Source organism: Bufo bufo, chromosome 1, assembly GCF_905171765.1.
Source record: "Bufo bufo chromosome 1, aBufBuf1.1, whole genome shotgun sequence".
Lineage (NCBI taxonomy): Eukaryota > Metazoa > Chordata > Amphibia > Anura > Bufonidae > Bufo > Bufo bufo.
Window position 1 is genome coordinate 293,505,318 of NC_053389.1, and position 20,906 is coordinate 293,526,223.

The window sequence follows — 20,906 nt, forward strand, 5'->3', positions numbered from 1 at the left end:
AACAATCAGTCAGTGTTCACATATGTGATTTTTACAGCAGAAAAAAGTCATTCAAATCATAGAGTCTCAGCCTCTCACTAGCCAAACAATGGAGATATTTGGGTTTCACTACCAGTGACATTCATGACAAAGCAGGGCATGTTTTGTTTCAATAATGTTATAAAGCCTGCAACTTACAGGTTATGTGATAAATGCTCCCACCTCTGAGACTCTCGTCTAGTGGGAAAACCCCTGTTTGAACCACACACCCCATTAAAATCAACAGACTGGTGACCATAAATAATAACCAAAAAACAAAACACACATAAATATCAAAATATATCTTTATTATTACAAATTATTTAAAAAATATAAAAGCAGCAATGTTGAAGATACTGATCCACACAGGTGTGTCCCAAGGACACTCCCAGTCAAGAATATGACCAAAAAACTAGAGACAAAAAGGCACTGGTATATCTTGATATCAGTTTACATATTGCACATTATAATCCAAGCCAATTTGTCCCATGAATAGCTAATACATCATACCACTAAATGCATATAATATCCAGCAGATTGGCTTCACTGTTGTAAGCATACATGTAGGGACCATATGTCCTCCATACGCGATCAACAGTAGGAGTAACATTATCATACAGACTGGGAGAGTACCAGGGCACACCAACCCGAACGCACGTTTCACCTGAGCTTCTTCCTGGGGGCGTGTCTAAACATCCCACTCATCCCTCTCTTTATTCTGCCTGAAATTGAACCGAATCCCATTATTATCTAATGCACCTGGAGTAGGTTGGACAATCCGGCTGTGCTGCGCTCCAAATCCAGTTCTCGCGATACTAGCCCAAACAATGTGATCCATACATGGTCACATGATCGGGCCAGATTAGCGCCAGAGCGAAGGCTATCTCTGTCATACAGCGCTAGAGTTGACTGACCATGTGACCAACCACGTGAGCGGACCAACTCGCGGCATCCACATGCTGTACAGCTCCTACCCGGAAGTAACCTGAAGTCGCTGGTACTTCAGAGATTGCGTCACGGGAGCAGATACACCTACGTAAGTTAGATAGATCACTTGATTACATCGCTATAGCAATGAAGGGGGCTTGTCATGGCAAGTGAAACAACCCTTTACATGTATATATATATATATATCCAAGGAGACAACATTTAAAAATTATAATATATAAATCAATAAATAAATGTCACATTATATACAGAAAACCTAACTATAATATGTTTTACCAAACACCAATAATTTATAACTCAAAACATACTGGGATCACAATAATATATAATCAAAAATACAGTGTATAATATAATATAGAATAAAAAAATATAATAAAAATGATAAAATCAGTGATGGCGTGAATAAATAGCCAACCATATCATCATTTCATAAAAAATTACAATAAAATATTTATATAATTTCAGTGATGCATTTCTATTGTTTCTTTCATCAAACCATGTGTATATAAACTATCTGTATGAATTTTTCATGGCTGAATGAGCCAAGATACATTTTAATACAATCATGATTCTTTACACTTAGATCAATAGATGTGCCCTACTAAGTTGGTGGAGATCCGGGTTGGAGTAGCACCGCGGAACTTAAGGGTCAGTTAAAACTCAAATTGCACAAGAGGATGAAACTATGGTGGAACAAAGCCACCATGGAAAAGTACATATCCAAAGGACTTATACCTAAAGGCTTACGGGTCCAAACTTTTCCATCATATGGGAGAAAAGATGTTGATTTCTGTAATAAATGGGAGGAAGCCTGTGGCTCTTGTTCATTTACCCTGATGCATCTTATAATTCAACAGAATACAAAAACCATGTCTCAATTAGAATTGGAGATCACTTCGGTTCAGGAACAACTCTCCTCTAAAATGTCTATGACTGAATTGGAGGTATGTAAGAATGAGTTGGACGAGGTCTTTGTGGTTTGGGAGAAACAGTTAAAAAACACAAAAATGAGAAAATTCCAGAGAGATTTACAGGACTTGGAAGAAAATAGAATTTATCGCTGGAAGAATAAGACATATGAAGAAAGAACAAGATACACGTCAGTTTCTTCAGCGGCATCTGTAAGTGAAGAGAGTAATACTTCTGGACAAGGATCACAAATATATCCCAGGAGGTTCAAGAAACGAAAAATGGGAACAGCACAACAACCTCGGGGAAAAAGGCGTCAGGAAATGCCACAGTAAAGGATTTACAACTATTCGCTAGAAAATTGGTTTTTAAAAAGATTTATAGTCAGTGCACGGATCCCAATTTCACTACACGTATGGAACCGGATGCTTTGTCTACACTTATGTCATTATTAGAGGAACAAGAGGACACGACACGAATAGTGACGAGGGAATTATCTAAGATCACAGATCGAGGAGGCAGAGGAAACTGCACTAAGGGAGAAAAACAAGCAATAAGAGAAATGGAGGTGGAATGATTTGGTAATCAAGTCAGCGGATAAAGGGGGCAATATTGTTTTATGGCCAACCTCCATGTATGAAGAAGAAGCAGAAAGACAGCTAAAAAATGGTTCACAAAGACTCACAGTGCCCACCTGGCAGACCTTTTGTCTCGGGCTTCAATGGGCTGAATGACATCATCTGTAAACATGTAGAACATTTTTTACATCCACTGGTGGAGGTCTTGCCGTCATATTTAAAGGACACATTAGATGTGTTAAGGAAGGCGGAGGGAATATACCTGGAACCAGATATGATGCTAGCGACATGTGATGTTGAATCACTGTACACCTCTTTCAAACATAAGGATGGATTAGAAGCGGTAGAATTATTCCTTAATTTGACCAATTTGGGGTACCACGGAGGAATTTGGACTGTTCATCGAAGAACTAAACAGGAATGACAAAAACATTAAACTCACTTTCAAGGTGGGTAGAAGTGAAATGGATTTCCTTGATGTGGCTTTTCGAGTTGATCTGCGGGGACCCATTGGGACAGATCTATATAGAAAAGAGACGTCTGTTAATGCCTTATTACATGCGGAATCCTTCCACCCTTGCAGATGAGCTCCGCCATAGATTCAAACAGCGCGTATATGGAAAAAGGTGTGTTGAGAAAGCATACTAAAGGGCCCGACAGTGGAAAAGAAGTGATCTATTCTACAAAGAAAAGAAAAGGCCTGACACTGATATTGTCAGATTCATCACAGGATTCAATTCCAAATGGGAGGAGGTATGTGCTGCTATAGATAAATGTTGGGATATCCTTAGGATAGATTCCCAATTACAACGAATCATACCATTCTATCCTTCAATAACCTATAGGAAGCAAGGAATTTGAGGGACCACTTGGTCAGGAGTCATTATGTGAAAAACTGGCCTGGTCTGTTTGGTACGAAGGGGACTCCATTGGGCAACAAATAATGTGGGAGATGCGTTGCCTGTGTCAATATGGACAGAACAACAACATTCTGGAATTCCACACATGAGAAGGAATACAATATAACATTCCCAATAACATGCACGACTATAGGCATGGTTTATTGGGATATATGCCCATGTGAGTTGATATACTTGGGCATGACATCCAGGCAATTCAAGAGAAGAATTAGAGAGCATGTCCTTTCCATTGAGGCGGCAAAGGAGGTTAATGACTCGACTCAACCCCAGACGCTTGCAAGACATTTCAGGGAAAAACACAATTGTGAGGGATCCCTCCTTCGTTTTAGAGGTATAGACCAAGTCATTATCTCCCCTAGAGGTGGAAATTGGAGGAAAATACTTGGTCAGAAAGAAACCAAGTGGATCTGTATTTTGGACACCGTTACACCGAAAGGTCTAAATGAGGGTAATTCTTTTGGCCCATTCTTGTGAAATGATAGTGGATGATTCTGTTTTTCTGCCCGAGTTCGGCGTTGCTCCTTCGACCCTGATCTCCACATTACACGTAACATCATGTTTTTAACAGGTATTTTTTAATTGAGTAAATAGATTTTGCTAGATTTTATTGTTTACTCACCTCTCGTCTCTTGATTTTTTTTCTTTTCTCTTGTCTGTCTCTTATTGTGGTTGTTCAGGTGCTGTATCAATTCGTGCGAGCCAGGGATGGAATGTTTTGGTCCGTCATGTTGGAGTCGTTTGGGGGATTGACAACGTCTTGGGGATGTGTCAGTAGAGGTCCTATCATATGTGAAAAAACAATAGAAATGAAGGACACTATAAAGCCAATATTGCTGAGTCCTATGGATAGAGAGAGAATTGTACAATAGATCAGAGGCATAGTATACTATAAGTATATACGTGTGTATAGATTTGGCGCTATGTGCGATTATTGTCACAAGAATAGCGCAAATGGGGTTATTTGGAATAATGGTTATCTGATTTTACTTTGGAACAGCCTCTTATATGGGTTTTAGCCCCTTATTGGTGTCAACATATGTTATTATCTTTATTTATTATTATTTTTATCACTTTTTTATTTATCATTTATATTTTCTTCACTTCACGGCATGTCACATTTGCACAGTGCACCTGCACTTTTTTAATTGGGCACTCACTATCACGGTATTCCTTAGTAGGGCACATCTATTGATCTAAGTGTAAAGAATCCTGATTGTATTAAAAGGTATCATGGCTCATTCAGCCATGAAAAATTCATACAGGTAGTTTATATACATGTGGTTTGATGAAAGAAACAATAGAAATGCATCACTGAAATTATATAAATATTTTACAGTAATTATTTATGAAATTATGATATGTTATTTATTCACGGCATCACTTTTTTTTTCATTTTTAGTAAAAAAAAAATATATATATTATATTATACATTTTATTTTTGATTATATATTGATTGTGACACATTATTAGGTACAGATATAATGAATTGTGTGGACTATTCTGATCCCAGTATGGTTTGAATTGTAAATTATTGGTGTTTGGAAAAACATATTATAATTAGGCTTTCTGTATATAATGTGACATTTATTTATTGATTTATATATTATAATTTTTAAATGTTGTCTCCTTGGATATATATATATATACATGTAAAGGCTTGTTTCACTTGCCATGACAAGCTCCCTCCATTGCTATAGAATCTATCTGACTTGCGTAGGTGTATCTGCTCCCGTGACGCAATCTCTGATGTACTAGCGACCTTCGGGTTACTTCCGGGTTGGGACTGTACAACATGCGGATGCGCGCGAGTTGGTCCGCTCACGTGGTTGGTCACGTGATCTGTCAACTCTCGCGCTGTATGACAGAGATAGCCTTCGCTCTGGCGCTGATCTGGTCCGATCATGTGACCATGTATGGATCACATGGTTAGGGCTAGTATCGCGAGATCGGGATTTGGAGTGCAGCACAGCCGAATTATCCAACCTACTCCAGGTGCATTAGATAATAATGGGATTTGGTTCAATTTCAGGCAGGATAAAGAGAGGGATGAGTGGGATGTGTAGACACGCTACCAGGAAGAAGCTCAGGTGAAACGTGCGTTGGGGTTGGTGTGCCCTGGTACTCTCCCGGTCTGTATGATAATGTTAGCTAATTTTTACATGCATTATTGTTAAGGGATTTGCCTTGTGGGTTGGACTCCTACTGTTTATGGCGTATGGAGGACATATGGTCCCTACCTGTATTCCTACAACAGTGCAGCCAATCTGCTGGATATTATATGCATTTAGTGGTATGATGTATTAGCTATTCATGGGACAAATTGGCTTGGATTATAATGTGCAATATGTAAACTGATATCAAGAAATACCAGTGCCTTTTTGACTCTACATTTTTGGTCATATTCTGGACTGGGAGTGTCCTAGATTATCACCTGCTTGCTGAAAGTGTGCAGGGCCAGCCAGCCAGAGCACCCTAAGCTCTGCTGGCCATGAAGGCCAAAGCTTAAAGCCTCAGAAGCCAGGAACATAGTTCCCTGGCATAACTTAAGAGTCAGACTACAGAGAAAAGGTGCAGCAGACAGAAAAAGCTGAGTTATACAGCCAGCCTGTCAGTACAGCAGAGCCAGAGAGAAACAGATGGAGCAGAGAGGAGTTTGCCTGCCAGTTTCATACTAAAGCCTGCTGGGACCAAGATAAAGTTTGAAGATTGTTGCTGATGAACGTTTATTCAAGTAAAGCTGCTGTTCAACTACATACAAGGTCTGGACTCAATTTTTCATCAAATCCCTCAATTATTCCCCCTATTTATTGCTTCGGAGCCAAAGCCTGGTGTCCAGCCGTATCCAGGTAGTAGCACCGTGACACATATAAAGGGACATTTCAGTTTAAAAAAAGTCACATTTTACTGCTATTGGTGTAAAAAAATTTGCAAATCAAGAGAAATAGGAATATAATAAAGTTGATATCTTTTGATATATGAGGTGAAACAAATCAGCACTTTTGATTTGTAAATTTTTTTTGCCGCAAATTACCCCACTATTGATTAATGTGCCCCGTTGAGTCACAATCCTATCAGATGCCAATCCCTTCCTGATTTTGTCCAAAAATAAGTGGTATGCTGTGAATGGCTGTCACATTCCTGAGGTTTGTGCCATTTTATTCAAGGACAGTGTTTTATTTCTTGAGCCGAGAATTTAGCGGCTCAGGGAAGAAAAAGTATTAACAGTGGAAATGGTGCAATTAAATAAAAAGCACTTAAAGTTAATGTTTGGTTCATCCTCCATCTTTGCCTCCTTCTTGTCTTTCCCTCCCACTCCTCAGTCCCTCATTCAATCTTGCACTTTTTTGCATTTACTTCCCTTCCCTATTTCACCTTTCTATTAACCTCTTCACTGCTGCAAGGCTGATGGAAACACTTTAAAGCAACTTTTTCAGGTCAGATGATTCACATTCCACCAAACCCTGAAAAGTGAATTCTGCATCTTCTGCTTGAACACAATAGTAACTTATGTGTAAGAGGAGGTTCTGCCTCATGTCAATGTCACTGACAGGGGTGTACGTAGAAATCGAGGGGCCCCATAGCCAATCTCAGAACTGGGCCCCCACCCAAATATATAGTACAATTATTGTACTAGTGTTCATATATATATATATATATATATATATATATATACAGTTGCAAGAAAAAGTATGTGAACCCTTTGGAATGATATGGATTTCTGCACAAATTGGTCATAAAATGTCATCTGATCTTCATCTAAGTCACAACAATAGACAATCACAGTCTCCTTAGACTAATAACACACAAATATTTAAATATTGCCATGTTTTTATTGAACACACCATGTAAACATTCACAGTGCAGGTGGAAAAAGTATGTGAATCCCTAGACTAATGACATCCCCAAGAGCTAATTGGAGTGAGGTGTCAGCCAACTGGAGTCCAATCAATGAAAGGAGATTGGAGGTGTTGGTTACAGCTGGCCTGCCCTATAAAAAACACAAACCAGTTCTGGGTTTGCTTTTCACAGGAAGCATTGCCTGATGTGAATGATGCCTCGCACAAAAGAGCTCCCAGAAGACCTACGATTAGGAATTGTTGACTTGCATAAAGCTGGAAAGGGTTATAAAAGTATCTCCAAAACCCTTGCTGTTCATCAGTCCATGGTAAGACAAATTGTCTATAAATGGAGAAAGTTCAGCACTGCTGCTACTCTCCCTAGGAGTGGCCGTCCTGTAAAGTTGACTACAAGAGCACAGCGCAGACTGTTTAATGAGGTGAAGAAGAATCCTAGAGTGTCAGCTAAAGACTTACAAAAGTCTCTGGCATATGCTAACATCCCTGTTAGCGAATCTACAATACGTAAAACACTAAACAAGAATTGATTTCATGGGAGGATACCACAGAGGAAGCCACTGCTGTCCAAAAAAAACATTGCTGCATGTTTACAGTTTGCACAAGAGCATCTGGATGTTCCACAGCAGTACTGACAAAATATTCTGTGGAGAGATGAAACCAAAGTTGAGTTGTTTGGAAGAAACACACAACACTATGTGTGGAGAAAAATAGGAACAGCACACCAACATCAAAACCTCATCCCAACTGTGAAGTATGGTGGTGGGGACATCATGGTTTGGGTCTGCTTTGCTGCGTCAGGGCCTGGACGGATTGCTATCATCGAAGGAAAAATGAATTTCCAAGTTTATCAAGACATTTTTCAGGAGAACTTAAGGTCATCTGTCCTCCAGCTGAAGCTCAACAGAAGATGGGTGTTGCAACAGGATAACGACCCAAAGCATAGAAGTAAATCAACAACAGAATGGCTTAAACAGAAGAAAATACGCCTTCTGGAGTGGCCCAGTCAGAGTCCTGACCTCAACCCGATTGAGATGCTGTGGCATGACCTCAAGAAAGCGATTCCCACCAGATATCCCAACAATATTGCTGAACACTGAAACAGTTCTGTAAAGAGGAATGGTCAAGAATTACTCCTGACCGTTGTGCACGTCTGATCTGCAACTACAGGAAACGTTTGGTTGAAGTTATTGCTGCCAAAGGAGGTTCAACCAGTTATTAAATCCAAGGGTTCACATACTTTTTCCACCTGCACTGTGAATGTTTACATGGTGTGTTCAATAAAAACATGGTAACATTTAATTCTTTGTGTTTTATTAGTTTAAGCAGACTGTGATTGTCTATTGTTGTGACTTAGATGAAGATCAGATCACATTTTATGACCAATTTGTGCAGAAATCCATATCATTCCAAAGGGTTCACATACTTTTTCTTGCAACTGTATGGCTCTAATAGCAGAAACACTCCTACAGACACAGAATGTCCCCCATAGACAAATGTGTGTGTGTGTATACATATATATATTTATATATATATATGTAACACCCCAGAGTTGTGTTACTAAACTCTTCTACCCCGCTACAATCTGTTAAGAGCTTTCACTTCGTCATCTGATGTAATTTTACATTATATCTTCACAGATGTGCATAAATCTTGTTAACTCTAATAATTGCTGTAATTTCCATGTTCACCAGCAGGTGGCAACAATGGTCTGGTAAGGACTTAAGTTCAGTTTAGTACATCTAAGCTGGAATAGTTAATTCCAGATTAGCTCCCCCTCTGTGAGCAGAGTGGGCTGTGCCCACATCCTGCAACATGGCGAGAGAAAGTAGTTAGAGTGAATGTAGCCCACCCCCTGATAGGGGTAGAGTATGCGTGTTAGGAGCTCCCTAAGATAGAGAGGGAAGCCAGGATCTTGTATCGGCTGAGACATTGATCATCAGCCCCAGCCTGAGCACTGCAGCCTCAGCTGGATGAAGCAAGCAGACAAACACCAGTTCCAGGAAGAAAGCATACCCTGAGAAGATAACTGTGAGTAAAGTCCAGAGACCCAGGAGAAGCTATATTCCTCGTCAGCTAGTCAGTCCCTATACAGCAGAACATAGAGAGTGCAGAAGCCAAATTCCTGCCACAGTACAGAGCTACAAAGCAGACGTCCTTTCCTGCAAGCTCCAGGTTGATAGAGCAGAAGATAAATTCCTGCCAAACATTGCCAATACCTGCTGGGACCAAAGACTAAAGCTGTATCTTTGGTCCCAAGATACAGCTGGGTGTACCGATGCTCAGTTTTAATATACTGAGCGGGAAAACTGCTGGGGGTACAGGGGGGCGCAGGAGCGATATTTGAAAAAAACAGGCAGGTTGGCAGGATCAGCGGGGGGCACCCAGCAAGTAAAGGTATTTATCTAAACAAAAAAAAAAACATGAAAGGTCTTTTTAAACACTACTCCAGAGTATGCACAGCCATGGGCTCTCTTGCCAACAGGCTTTCAGTCTCATCAAACTCTGCAGCTTTTATAAGTCTCTGAGTGATCCCTCTGTATATTTTCAACTTCAGGACCCATCTTACACTCTAGCAGTGTCCTCCCATGCCAACTTTATGGGCTCCAATCCATCTCAGGCTCCCAGTCACTTGTTTGGCTTTTATCTCTCACAGCCCGCCAGTGTGCACCTTGTGGCTGTCTAGACCCAGACCTCCACCAGGTCTCGCAGCAGTTCTCATTGTTACTAATGTGCTTCCTTCCAACATGAGGTATCAAATACACACTAATGTGGATGCACCTCATCTGCACCTATAAACATTATACAGCTCTTGTAGTGCCACAATGTCCACTATCAAGTCAGACCCACTAAGCAATCGCACCTTTAACAGACAACTACTCATGCTGTAGGATGGCATCTATGAACATTGTTTCAGCAGTCATTAAAAGCAGAATTTGGAACACTGTTGAGACAGGTCCTACTCTATATGCAAGGAGGTGCTCAGAGTATGGGGTATGACAACAATAGATGTGCAACTTGAAGCCCCCCCAGGGCCCAATGACACTTTTGAGGCTGTTGCCCTCAGGAGCTTTATGACAGGTGCAGGCAGTCGGCGGTACTGCGCCTGCGCAAGATTTCCGGCGGCCAAAAGGAAGAAGCCAGGGGCGTAGCTGGAATGTATTAGATGATGTAGCGGAGGGGGCGGCGCCATTCACTTCGGCTGTGGGAGGATATTTCTTGATAAGGAGGCGTGCTTGGGCTGGAAATTAAGGCGGGCTGGCACTGCAGTTGGGTGTAACTGGGCTCAAGAGAAGAAGAATAACGCCCTTCTAGGCACCTTGGAGGTTCATTTGCATAACATAAAAAGCACTTTTTTTTAAATCAAAATGACACCATGAAACGAAAAAAGAAGACCACAGCAAGAAAAAAGGTAGTTTATTGTACATGGCAATGGTGACAGCCTAATATGCTAAAACCTGGTGACAAATTCCCTTTAAAGGTAGGTGTTATTTGGATGAAATGGTTTGCACTGGTTTGCACTTTGAGTTATGTAGCTTTTTTAAAAAATCACTGTCATTTTTATAATAAAATACAACTATGCAAAGATATCATATGTGAACATCTGTTAATTAATTGGCTCTTATGATGAGGCAAATAACCATAATCTATGTAAGTGCTGCCCACTAACCATGCAGCTCTATGCAGGAGCCCAGTTTATTCTTATTTCCTATACTGCTTTTAGCTCATGTCGGCCTGCAGGATAAGGCACAGGGATAGAGAATAGAGAGGAGGGGAGTGGTGGACGAAGCAATGAGGGTGGTTGTAGTCCTCAAGGTGGCTAACGCTGGCACCAGCACTCTCCCGGGTAGTGAATGGAGTAATGCACCCTTTTTTCCCTTGGTGCACACTCTGGGCTTTGGGTTCCTGTCTGGTGGCCGCAGTATCCTTGATGGTGGATGGTTGGCAGGGTGCAAAGCAGGAGGACAGGTAGAGGCAATGACCAGGCCCTTTTAATCAGCACATATGAAGTCTCTCTTTACTGAATACATGATGAGAGTTACAGTACAATATAAGCAGCATTCAGGTATGTCACAGGGCTGTAATTCTCCAGAAGGCTCTGTATTAGGGGTAGGCAGTATGATGTTCCTCTCTAAGTCTCTGTGATTCACATCTGCATAAAACACAGAGCATAACAGCACTCTCAAGGCACTACATGCAAAATCTATATATCAAATACCAAATTTGATATGATAAATATGAGGTTCTTAGCTAATATATTTTTACAAAAAAATATGCACGCTCCACATCAAGATGACCTCAATCCAGGTGGGAACCTACTCTATTTAATACCCATCTTAAAGCTAGTGGGCATCTAAATTCAGGAGAGGAGACCCCACACATATACTGTGTTGCTAGTCATGCCACATCCCATTGTAGTCATGTACGGCCCTATCCAGCTAGGTCGGATCTGGTGAAAATCACCTTACAAGGAGCAATGAAAGTCATTTCTGCTCGGCTGACCTAAGGTCCTTGTGGTAATAATAGCTCTTAGAGACCACTCACTGAAAGGTACTTCAGTATATGTGGACAGTGTCATGGATTTCCGTTGCCACTTAAAGAGACTAAATTATTCTGTTGCCTGTAACTGTACATTTGTTACCCAATGTGTATGTCCACCTTATTTAAGTTACCACTGTGTCCACCTGATTCCTTCTGCAATCCTGGAAATAGGAATCCACTCTGGCCAAAAAGATCCTTTTCTGTAAGGGGTCTGACCACACACCCTTACAGGGGAATTCTAAAATCTCTGCCTTGGACACCAAGAGAACTTGCACGGCCCCTGCCCTAATATCTCTCTAATTATAAATCTCTTTTTTCTATCATCCTTTAATTTCTAGATCACTGAATTGCCTTTCTTTGAATAAGATAAGACATGCTTTTCTTCCACCCTACTTGACATCACCCACTATACTGACTTCTCCATTGTACAATAACTAATCATATACTGCTGCAATGTAAGGGATTATTACGTTGCTAATTGCTTGTACGGCATGTATGCAGCTGTTTAATTATCCATACAAGTGAAGTCTATTCATTTATCAATGCACTCATTTGTATGAATATTAACCATTTCTTGTACCAATATTAATCAACACAATTAATTGTGAGCATTTCATTGAACAGCATATATGATTATAGCTACAGCGATGGATCATTTCATAGAGGTGGTGAGAAATTGGAGGGAACCATTACCAGGACATTAACCCTTTCATGACCAAGGGTCATTGATGCCCCAGTGTCCAGGTCAAAATTAACAAATCTGACATGTGTCACTTTATGTGGTAATAGCTTTGGAACACTTTTACTTATCCACGCCATTCTGAGATTGTTTTCTCGTGACACATTGTACTTCATGATAGTCATATATTTGAGTCAATATATTTCACCTTTATTTATGAAAAAATCCCAAATTTACCAAAAATTTCGAAAAATTCACAATTTTCCAAATTTCAATTTATCTGCTTCTAAAACAGAAAGTCATACCTAATAAAATATTTATTACTTAACAATCCCCATATGTCTACTTTATGTTGGCATCATTTTGGAAATGTCATTTTATTTTTTTAGGACGTTAGAAGGCTTAGAAGTTTAGAAGCAATTCTTACAATTTTTAAGAAAATTTCCAAAACCCACTTTTTAAGGACCAGTTCAGGTCTGAAGTCCCTTTGTGGGGCTTACATAGTGGAAACCCCCATAAATGACCCCATTATAGAAACTACACCCCTCTAGTTACTTAAAACTGATTTTACAAACTTTGTTAACCCTTTAGGCGTTCCACAAGAATTAAAGGAAAATGGAGATGAAATGTAAAAATTTCACTTTTTTGGCAGATTTTCCATTTTATATATTTTTTTTCTTTAACACATTGAGGGTTAACAGCCAAACAAAACTCAATATTTATTACCCTGATTCTGCGGTTTACAGAAACACCCCACATGTGGTCATAAACTGCTGTACGGGCACACGGCAGGGCGCAGAAGGAAAGGAATGCCATACGGTTTTTGGAAGGTAGATTGTGCTGGATTGGTTTTCAGAACGCCATATGTTTTTTATTTTTCTGCCGATCGTCTTGTACAGGGGCTCGTTTTTTGCAGAAAGTGTTGAGGTTTTTATTGGTACCATTTTTGGGTACATAGGATTTTTTGATCATTCATTATTACACTTTATGGGGCAAGGTGACCCAAAAATTGGCTGTTTTGGATCAGTTTTCATTTATTTATTTTTACAGCGTTCATCTGAGGAGTTAGGTCACGTGATAATTTTATAGAGAAGATCGTTACGGACGTGGCAATACCTAATATGTATACTTTTTCTTATTTATTTAAGTTTTACACAATAATAGCATTTCTGAAACCAAAAAAATGATGTTTTAGTGTCTCTATAGTCTGAGAGCCATAGCTTTTTTATTTTTTGGGCGATTGTCTTAAATAGGGTATCATTTTTTGCGGGACGAGGTGACGGTTTGATTGGTACTATTTTGGGGGTCATAAACCTTTTTGATCGCTTGCTGTTGCACTTTTTGTGATGTAAGGTGACAAAAATAGCTTTTTTGGCACTTTTATTTTATTTTATTTTTATGGTGTTTATCGGACGGGGTCCATCATGTGATATATTTATAGAGACGGTCGTTACGGACGCGGTGACACCTAATATGTGTATTTTATTTTATTTTTTCATTTTTTTTTATAGGAAAAGGCAATGTCTTTTATTTATTTACATTTTTATTTATTTATGGATTTATTTTTACTTTTATTATTTTCACTTTTTTTTTATCAAGTCCCTCTTGGATCATGAAGATCCAGTGGGGCTGATAGCTGTACTATACTTTGCAATGCTCTTGCATTGCAAAGTATAATACTTCCAGATTGCCTGTAGGTGGCAGCACTGGACGCATTTGCCATGGCAACCGGACGCTTTTGCAAAGCGTCCGATTGCCATGGTAACCATCGGGTGCTGCAATCACAACGCTGCAGCCCCGATGGTGGAGAGAGGGAGCTCCCTCCCTCTGTTAACCCCATGGATGCCGCAACCGCAGCATCTATGGAGTTACAGGAGAGTGTCAGCATAGAGCTGACACTCTCTGCTGATGGCGGCAGCTCAGGAATGGAGCCGCCGCCATCAAACACAGAATGAGGAATCGGGGGCAGCGCTGGAGGGGGGGGGGTCGGGGGGTACAGACTACAATGGGGCAGGAGGGGCGGCTAGAAAATTAATGCATGGGGCGGGGAGGGGGCGGATCGCATGCCATCAGGGCAGGAAGGAGATGAGCGCAGGAGAGGGGCACAGATCGGCGGGGCATAGATCGGAGGGGGGGGCACAGAGGGGCACCAAGGGCTTGGAGTGGCACAGATCGGGGGGCATGAGGAACACTATCGGCTTTCAGGCTCTGATCTGCAGAGCGCAGATCAGAGCCTGAAACCGGCATTTTAACACTGCCGCGATCCGATTGGTTAGTCTGCACAGACTAACCAATCGGATCGATTGCCGGCAAGGGGCCACTCTGATTGGTCCCTTGCCGGCATTACTGCACTGTATGCTGTCCGTGACAGCACCAGGGCAGGGGCAGAAGCTTTAATCCAAGCGCTTTGCAGCGCTTGGATTAAAGAACTGTCTTGACGTTTATAGACGTGATAGCTGCACGGGGCATGTGCAGCTATCACGTATATATACAGATTGCGGTAGGGAAGAGGTTAAATAGCTGAAGATCAGATTTAAAGGCTATACTCTTTGAGTGATTGCATTGGCCGGGTTTGGGGTGGCCCCAATGCTACACTGGGTGACCTGGACACCGTAAAGGTGTGGTGCACCCCAGTGAGAGTCAGGGTCCACAGTAAACCAGTGTGCTTCTTTACTGGAGGAATTCAGGTGCAAAACAATACAGACGCGGCATATGGCTGGCTTCTACAGTCTGCTCACTGGCAGAAGAAGGGTTTGATGCTGAGGAAAGGCCTGAGCTAGATGTCCCTCCCTCTCTCAGAAGGCTGGTGCCCTGGACAAAGGCTGGTGATCCAAGGTATGTGGCAAAGTATCTCTGCCTCAAAGTCTTCTTCTGGTCACTCAATAGTCTGGCAGAGTCTCTTCTAAGCACTGTTCTCTAACTACAGAACACTAGGGTCTCTGACTGCTCTCTTTATATACAGTTTCTAGCTGAACTAGAACATTTTAGTGGGAGTGGTGTAGTGGAGAAACTCAGCACAGTTACAAATTTGCAATTATGGTCTCTCATAGACTTGTATTATAGCTTCAATGATACTTTCAGACATAACCACGTAGCTAAACCAGACATCCAAAAGGTCAGTCTGACTGGCTTGGTTGTAAACAAGTCTGGCTTTTTCCCTTCAAAACATGTTATTCTTTAAACCCTATGGTAGCTGTGGAAAATTACCAGCTTCTTATTATTAGCTAGAAAGTCCCAAAGGTCTCTCAGTATTCATTTTTCTTTTCCACAGGGCTGTGCAAACACAGGACAAATGAACAGGATATATATCACAACGGACATATAAAATGCAGTTACACAGTATTTCACAGTATAAATCAATGCAAGTTAACCCTTTAATGTGAAATAAAGTAAGGAGTTAATAATTTTGCAAGGGTCAAATGTCCAGACTTGAAAGTATCCCTGCTCCAGGCAACTGCATGATCATCAAAGCCAATTAAGTTGAAATCGGAAGATTGGAAATTGCAGAATACTTACCATAATTCTCTGGGTATATTTGAGAGTTAACATAATTCAGTGCAAAAATCAAGACTTAAGGGAGCATTTATTAACCCCTGTTATATTAGTGGATGTGGATTCACTGTGCCATTGAACAAATTTGACTTAGGACTGCTCCTAAGAGCATTGTCCAAGTGCCCCCCATTCTTCACATTTTAACCCCTATAATGGAATATGGACTACTGCAGGGGAACCACCAGGCTGCTACCTCTTGGAGTCTGTTCAGTTGCTGCTGATACCCAAGGGTCAAGAGACACTGATGTGGAGTACCTAATGATCAGGCAAAACTGTGGTTGGGAAACTAGGCCAGGCAGGCGACGTACGAGCAATAGTAAACGGTCCAAAAATCTGGGAAGGCAGGACAGTGTCAAAACCAGGAGCAGGCAGAGCTCGCCAGGCAGCAAAGGGTCAACTCTGAAAACAGACAGATATCAGTACACAGGCAAGCAAATAATGGAGCACCTTTGTAGGAAGCTAGCTAACTAAAACCTATTGCTCAGCACCTATCCCAGTAAAAGGATGCATTATAAACCCCCAGGAAGGCTGCCATAAGCTGAGGGTAACAGAAGGTGCATTTGAGCTGGCCTTTTAAGAGGACAACAAGAGCACACATAGCCTAAGAACACCTGTAGAGTATAGGCCACACATGCCTGGCGCAGGACCCTGGAGAGAGTGATCAGGTGGCTGTGCCCACTGAGGAGGACAGATACAGACAAGGACTGCCATAGAAGCATCAAGAGGCAGGTGCAAGTCCTGTCAGCTGTGCCGACAGAAAGCAGAGGGGCTGCAATGGGCACAGACTGCTAACATAACAATCCCTTTTCACCAGAAAAATTGGGGTCAATAAGTCCCAAAGTTTGGCACATGACGTGCTTACGCAAAAATTGGCAAATTATTGGGCTGTGCGCTCAACTCGTTACTTTACAGAAAATGTGATTGGAGTGGGGTTGGGCATAGAATATTTATTAGAAATGTATTGCAATTTACATCAGCAAACTGGCTTAGATAATACCTAAAATCTATATCAGCTACCTACTGGTGTAGATTTAAATTCTGGTGTACATGTACCTGTACACATGTGCCACATTTATTATTTTTACAGATGCACCTCTTAATAATTGTGGTGCCAATTTGGGATACATTAAGATCAGTGTGTAAAACACTAGTCTTAATAAATGTCCCCCATAGATTTTATAAGGAAGTCTGGTCAAACACCTCTGAATAAATGTTGCTGGCTGGATTACTACAGTAGGTACATATTGCATCTTATAGTTGACAAAAGCCATTAATTTTTTTAAGGTTTACAGTAATTAAAGGGAACCTAACTAATGGAAGAATTAAATTCATTACAAAGATTGGAGAAGCACAAATAATAAAAACATACTCCAATAAGTACAAAAGTAAATTTTTGAGGAAACAACATTTAAGATTTAAAATGGGAGCTTTTACCACTCCTGACATGTCTGTTTTAATAGCTAAACATGCACACACATGCCATATACACAACCAGCTCACACACTGTACACATGCCATATACACAACCAGCACACACATTGTACACATGCCATATACACAACCAGCTCACACACTGTACACATGCCATATACACAACCAGCTCACACACTGTACACATGCCATATACACAACCAGCACACACACTGTACACATGCCATATACACAACCAGCTCACACACTGTACACATGCCATATACACAACCAGCTCACACACTGTACACATGCCATATACACAACCAGCTCACACACTGTACACATGCCATATACACAACCAGCTCACACACTGTACATATGCCATACACCAGTGTTTCCCAACCAGTGTGCCTCCAGCTGTTGCAAAGGCTCTCCGGGCATGCTGGGAGTTGTAGTTTTGCAACAGCTGGAGGCACACTGGTTGGGAAACACTGCCATACACAACCAGCTCACACACTGTACACATGCCATACACAAAAAGTTCACACACGTCACACATGCCATACACAACCAGTTCACACATGTCACACATTCAATACACAACCGGCTCACATACTGTACATATGCCATACACAACCAGCTCACACACGTCACACACATGTCATACACAACCAGTTCACACATGTCACGCATGCCATACACAACCGGCTCACACACTGTACACATGCCATACACAAACAGCTCACACACATCACACATGCCATACACAACCAGCTCGCACACTGTACACAAACAGCTCACACATGTCACACCTACCATACACAACCAGCTCACACACTGTACACATGCCATACACAACCAGCTCACACACTGTACACATGCCATACACAAACAGCTCACACACATCACACATGCCATACACAACCAGCTCGCACACTGTACACAAACAGCTCACACATGTCACACCTACCATACACAACCAGCTCACACACTGTACACATGCCATATACACAACCAGCTCGCACACTGTACACATGCCATATACACAACCAGCTCACACACTGTACACATGCCATATACACAACCAGCTCGCACACTGTACACATGCCATACACAACCAGCTCACACACTGTACACATGCCATACACAAACAGCTCACACACATCACACATGCCATACACAACCAGCTCACACACTGTACACATGCCATATACACAACCAGCTCGCACACTGTACACATGCCATACACAACCAGCTCACACATGTCACACCTACCACACACAACCAGCTCACACACTGTACACATGTAGAGTTGAGCGAACACCTGGATGTTCAGGTTCGAGAGGTTCGGCCGAACTTCCCGGAAATGTTCGGATTCGGGATCCGAACTCGACCCAAACTTCGCCCCGAACCCCATTGAAGTCAATGGGGACCCGAACTTTTCGGCACTAAAAAGGCTTTAAAACAGCCCAGGAAAGAGCTAGAGGGCTGCAAAAGGCAGCAAAATGTAGGTAAATCCCCTGCAAACAAATGTGGATAGGGAAATGAATTGAAATAAAAATAAAATAAATTAAAATTAACCAATATCAATTGGAGAGAGATCTCATGGCAGAGAATCAGGCTTCATGTCATAGCAGAGAATCAGGCTTCACGTCACACACCACTGGAACAGGCCATATACACAACCAGCTCACACACTGTACACATGCCATATACACAACCAGCTCACACACTGTACACATGCCATATACACAACCAGCTCACACACTGTACACATGCCATATACACAACCAGCTCACACACTGTACACATGCCATATACACAACCAGCTCACACACTGTACACATGCCATATACACAACCAGCTCACACACTGTACACATGCCATATACACAACCAGCTCACACACTGTACATATGCCATACACCAGTGTTTCCCAACCAGTGTGCCTCCAGCTGTTGCAAAGGCTCTCCGGGCATGCTGGGAGTTGTAGTTTTGCAACAGCTGGAGGCACACTGGTTGGGAAACACTGCCATACACAACCAGCTCACACACTGTACACATGCCATACACAAAAAGTTCACACACGTCACACATGCCATACACAACCAGTTCACACATGTCACACATTCAATACACAACCGGCTCACATACTGTACATATGCCATACACAACCAGCTCACACACGTCACACACATGTCATACACAACCAGTTCACACATGTCACGCATGCCATACACAACCGGCTCACACACTGTACACATGCCATACACAACCAGCTCACACACTGTACACATGCCATACACAAACAGCTCACACACATCACACATGCCATACACAACCAGCTCGCACACTGTACACAAACAGCTCACACATGTCACACCTACCATACACAACCAGCTCACACACTGTACACATGCCATATACACAACCAGCTCGCACACTGTACACATGCCATACACAACCAGCTCACACACTGTACACATGCCATACACAACCAGCTCACACACGTCGCACATGCCATACACAACCAGCTCACACATGTCACACCTACCACACACAACCAGCTCACACACTGTACACATGTAGAGTTGAGCGAACACCTGGATGTTCAGGTTCGAGAGGTTCGGCCGAACTTCCCGGAAATGTTCGGGTTCGGGATCCGAACTCGACCCAAACTTCGCCCCGAACCCCATTGAAGTCAATGGGGACCCGAACTTTTCGGCACTAAAAAGGCTTTAAAATAGCCCAGGAAAGGGCTAGAGGGCTGCAAAAGGCAGCAAAATGTAGGTAAATCCCCTGCAAACAAATGTGGATAGGGAAATGAATTGAAATAAAAATAAAATAAATTAAAATTAACCAATATCAATTGGAGAGAGATCTCATGGCAGAGAATCAGGCTTCATGTCATAGCAGAGAATCAGGCTTCACGTCACACACCACTGGAACAGGCCATTGTCAGATATTTAGGCCCCTGCACCCAGACAGAGGAGAGAGGTCCCATAGCAGAGAATCAGGCTTCATGTCATAGCAGAGAATCAGGCTTCAAGTCATAGCAGAGAATCAGGCTTCATGTCATAGCAGAGAATCAGGCTTCACGTCACCCACCACTGGAACAGGCCATTGTCAGATATTTAGGCCCCGGCACCCAGACAGAGGAGAGAGGTCCCATAGCAGAGAATCAGGCTTCATGGCATAGCAGAGAATTAGGCTTCACATCACCCACCACTGGAACAGGCCACTGTCAGATATTTTTAGGCCCCACACCCAGACAGAGGAGAGAGGTCCCATAGCAGAGAATCAGGCTTCATGTCATAGCAGAGAATCAGGCTTCAAGTCATAGCAGAGAATCAGGCTTCATGTCATAGCAGAGAAACAGGCTTCACGTCACCCACCACTGGAACAGGGCATTGTCAGATATTTAGGCCCCGGCACCCAGACAGAGGAGAGATGTCCCATAGCAGAGAATCAGGCTTCATGGCATAGCAGAGAAT